Genomic DNA, 4898 nt, shown 5'->3' on the forward strand with positions numbered 1-4898 from the left:
ACCAGTCAGTCATATCTCTAGCTATGAGGATGTTTCAGACTGGTCAGTCATATCTCTAGCTATGAGGATGTTTCAGACTGGTCAGTCATATCTCTAGCTATGAGGATGTTTCAGACTGGTCAGTCATATCTCTAGCTATGAGGATGTTTCAGACCAGTCAGTCATATCTCTAGCTATGAGGATGTTTCTGGCTCTGTTGGTCTGGGCAGGAGGGGAGGATCAATCCAACCCATGACATGTTTCTTCCATCAACAGTGTGAGTGACAGACCAGGGACACAATAGCTCATGAAAAGACAACTAGGAAAGTTTAAAAAAATGTGTTTTACATTTCTGTCATTTACCAGACACACTTATCCTGAGTGACTTACAGTAGTGAGTCCATACTTCATTTTTTACATGGTCCCCCATGGGAATCAAACTCACAACCCTGGCGCTGGAAGTGTCATCCTCTACCAACTGGTTCAGGCCAGGGAATCAAACTCACAACCCTGGCGTTGGAAGTGTCATCCTCTACCAACTGGTTCAGGCCAGGGAATCAAACTCACAACCCTGGTGTTGGAAGTGTCATCCTCTACCAACTGGTTCAGGCCAGGGAATCAAACTCACAACCCTGGTGTTGGAAGTGTCATCCTCTACCAACTGGTCCCCCATGGGAATCAAACTCACAACCCTGGTGTTGGAAGTGTCATCCTCTACCAACTGGTTCCCCATGGGAATCAAACTCACAACCCTGGTGTTGGAAGTGTCATCCTCTACCAACTGGTCCCCCATGGGAATCAAACTCACAACCCTGGTGTTGGAAGTGTCATCCTCTACCAACTAGTCCCCCATGGGAATCAAACTCACAACCCTGGTGTTGGAAGTGTCATCCTCTACCAACTGGTTCAGGCCAGGGAATCAAACTCACAACCCTGGTGTTGGAAGTGTCATCCTCTACCAACTGGTTCAGGCCAGGGAATCAAACTCACAACCCTGGCGTTGGAAGTGTCATCCTCTACCAACTGGTTCAGGCCAGGGAATCAAACTCACAACCCTGGTGTTGGAAGTGTCATCCTCTACCAACTGGTTCAGGCCAGGGAATCAAACTCACAACCCTGGCGTTGGAAGTGTCATCCTCTACCAACTGGTCCCCCATGGGAATCAAACTCACAACCCTGGTGTTGGAAGTGTCATCCTCTACCAACTGGTTCAGGCCAGGGAATCAAACTCACAACCCTGGTGTTGGAAGTGTCATCCTCTACCAACTGGTTCAGGCCAGGGAATCAAACTCACAACCCTGGTGCTGGAAGTGTCATCCTCTACCAACTGGTTCAGGCCAGGGAATCAAACTCACAACCCTGGTGTTGGATCAGTGTCATCCTGCTACCAACTGGTTCAGGCCATGGGAATCAAACTCACAACCCTGGTAATATACTTGGAAGTGTCATCCTCTACCAACTGGTTCAGGCCAGGGAATCAAACTCACAACCCTGGTGTTGGAAGTGTCATCCTCTACCAACTGGTCCCCCATGGGAATCAAACTCACAACCCACGGCTGTTCTGGTGCCTGGAAGTGTCATCCTCTACCAACTGGTTCCAACCCCATGGGAATCAAACTCACAACCCTGGTTTTGGAAGTGTCATCCTCTACCAACTGGTTCAGGCCAGGGAATCAAACTCACAACCCTGGTGTTGGAAGGGTCATCCTCTACCAACTGGTTCAGGCCAGGGAATCAAATCTCACAACCCTGGTGTTGGAAGTGTCATCCCTACCAACTGGTTCAGGCCTGGAATCAAACTCACAACCCTGGTGTTGGAAGTGTCATCCTCTACCAACTGGTCCCCCATGGGAATCAAACTCACAACCCTGGCGCTGGAAGTGTCATCCTCTACCAACTGGTTCAGGCCAGGGAATCAAACTCACAACCCTGGTGTTGGAAGTGTCATCCTCTACCAACTGGTTCAGGCCAGGGAATCAAACTCACAACCCTGGTGTTGGAAGTGTCATCCTCTACCAACTGGTTCAGGCCAGGGAATCAAACTCACAACCCTGGCGCTGGAATTCTCCAGTGTCATCCTCTACCAACTGGTTCAGGCCAGGGAATCAAACTCACAACCCTGGTGTTGGAAGTGTCATCCTCTACCAACTGGTTCAGGCCAGGGAATCAAACTCACAACCCTGGTGTTGGAAGTGTCATCCTCTACCAACTGGTCCCCCATGGGAATCAAACTCACAACCCTGGTGTTGGAAGTGTCATCCTCTACCAACTGGTTCAGGCCAGGGAATCAATATAAAACATATAACATACTAGAAAGTCATTGAAGGTGCATACAAATGATCAGATACTGAAGAAAGTCATTGATTAAATAGCCACCACTAACATTGAGTGGTGCTGCCAACACACTGTGTGAATGACCCAACTCCAGCCATTTTAAAGGTGTGGATATAGAGCAAGGTAATAGCCACTTTAAACAATGCTTTGTTATGGCCATCCAATTATTCATTCTAATGAAGCAATAAGGCATGAGGAAGTGTATCCTTATGTAACACATATACCACTAGGCTTTAACTATGGGCTTTGTTTCTTTGTAACACTCATCTCATATGCGCCTGGACACAGCTCTTAGCCGTGGTATATTGGTTCCTTATATATCACAAGTTTTGGAATTGAGGTGCCTTACTGCTATTATAAACTAGTTACCAACATAGTTAGAGCAGTAAAAAAAAAATGTTTTGTCATAAAATTTGATATGGTCTGATATTCACATCTGTCAGCCAATCAGCATTCAGGGATCGATTCACCCAGTTTATAATGATGTATAAAAACACTGTACCTCTCTCCCCCGGTCGTCCATCCTGTCCGTTGGTCCCAGGGAACCCTGGTCTGCCTGTGGGCCCCCCCTCTCCCTGTGGCCCTGGCAGACCCCTGCGACCGGGCTCTCCTGGAGGTCCCGGTACCGTCCTCACAGACACTGACTGGCTGGGGATCTGGTTCAGGATGGAGCTGTAGCGAGACAGGTGACCTGAGGGAGGAAGAGAGGAGGGGAGGGGATGGAGAGGTTTGGGGAGGAGTCGGATGAGAGATTGTTGTAGAGAACAGTATGTATGGACAAAAATATCTAGAGAGAGAGAGAAAGAGAGAGAAAAAAGCTGGGTTGAGAACTCACTCTGAATCAGTTGCTCACACACTTGGTGTGCTAAGGCCCTGACGGTAGCTTGAGACTGCAGGTCTCCCTACAAAACAAGACAAAAGCACTGGATTGACACAGCTACACGTTCGCACACACACACACACACAGAGAGAGAGAGAACACTCCCAGGGGGCATGTTTAATGAACTAGTGTGTGTGTGTGTGTGTGTGTGTGTGTGTGTGTGTGTGTGTGTGTGTGTGTGTGTGTGTGTGTGTGTGTGTGTGTGTGTGTGTGTGTGTGTGTGTGTGTGTGTGTGTGTGTGTGTGTGTGTGTGTGTGTGTGTGTGTGTGTGTGTGTGTTGAAGTCTCCCAACAATCCAAGCGACTGACCAGAGAATAACACAGAGCTTTAATCTCACGAAGCAAAGAGGTTTTGATCCAAGGCTATTTAACATGAGCACAACATCCCCTAAAAGGCGTGAATAAACACAGTGTACCTGAATGTCTGGGCTTTGATTTACATGTAACTGTTCAAGCAGGTCTTGCATGAACTCCTGGAAAACACACTGTGGAGCTATAAACCGAGGGAGGAAGGCAGAGAGCTGTGAAGAGACACCTGCATCCCAAACAGCACCTTAGTCCCTATATAGTGCACTACTTATGACCAAGACCCATAGGGCTCTGATCAAAAGTAGTGCACTATATAGGGAATATGGTGCCATTTGGGATGGATGTATCATCTGAGACACAGGGCTGTTAGAGAGCCTCTTAATCCCGGTGCTGATAAACTGCAATTATGGCTGATTTGCGGTTTGAAGCTACGGAAGTATTTCTACACTCCACTTGAATATAAACTGTGTCTGAAATGATGCATTGGTCTGAGAGGGAACTTACCCGTTCACCCTTGTCTCCTTTGGTACCAGCAGAGCCCTGTAACAGAGATCATATATTATAAACATCCTTTGGTACCAGCAGGGCCCTGTAACAGAGATCATATATTATAAACATCCTTTGGTACCAGCAGGGCCCTGTAACAGAGATAATATATTATAAACATCCTTTGGTATCATATATTATAAACAGCCAGGGCCCTGTAACAGAGATCATATATTATAAACATCCTTTGGTACCAGCAGGGCCCTGTAACAGAGATAATATATTATAAACATCCTTTGGTAACAGAGATAATATATTATAAACAGCAGGGCCCTGTAACAGAGATAATATATTATAAACATCCTTTGGTACCAGCAGGGCCCTGTAACAGAGATAATATATTATAAACATCCTTTGGTACCAGCAGGGCCCTGATAACATATTATAACAGTACCAGATAATATATTATAAACATCCTACCAGCAGGGCCCTGTAACAGAGATAATATATTATAAACATCCTTTGGTACTATCAGGGCCCTGTAACATAGATAATATATTATAAACATCCTTTGGTACCAGCAGGGCCCTGTAACAGAGATCATACAGTGCCTTGCGAAAGTATTCGGCCCCCTTGAACTTTGCAACCTTTTGCCACATTTCAGGCTTCAAACATAAAGATATAAAACTGTATTTTTTGTGAAGAATCAACAACAAGTGGGACACAATCATGAAGTGGAACGACATTTATTGAATATTTCAAACTTTTTTAACAAATCAAAAACTGAAAAATTGGGCGTGCAAAATTATTCAGCCCCCTTAAGTTAATACTTTGTAGCGCCACCTTTTGCTGCGATTACAGCTGTAAGTCGCTTGGAGTATGTCTCTATCAGTTTTGCACATCAAGAGACT

At 45.9% G+C, this 4898-nt stretch overlaps 1 long non-coding RNA gene across 1 annotated transcript in view; it reads right to left on the minus strand.

Annotated features, from left to right (window-relative positions):
* Positions 1–2819: 2819 nt before the first annotated feature.
* LOC124029498 overlaps positions 2820–4898 on the minus strand; it is an 8972-nt gene continuing 6893 nt past the window's right edge. The window contains exons 3-5 of the long non-coding RNA XR_006837786.1: positions 4006–4041; positions 3149–3215; positions 2820–3004 (exon numbers count right to left, since the gene is read on the minus strand). This is a non-coding gene — a long non-coding RNA (uncharacterized LOC124029498). The remainder of the gene's footprint in view (positions 3005–3148; positions 3216–4005; positions 4042–4898) is intronic.

Source organism: Oncorhynchus gorbuscha, unplaced genomic scaffold (assembly GCF_021184085.1).
Source record: "Oncorhynchus gorbuscha isolate QuinsamMale2020 ecotype Even-year unplaced genomic scaffold, OgorEven_v1.0 Un_scaffold_6583, whole genome shotgun sequence".
Taxonomy (NCBI): Eukaryota; Metazoa; Chordata; class Actinopteri; order Salmoniformes; family Salmonidae; genus Oncorhynchus; species Oncorhynchus gorbuscha.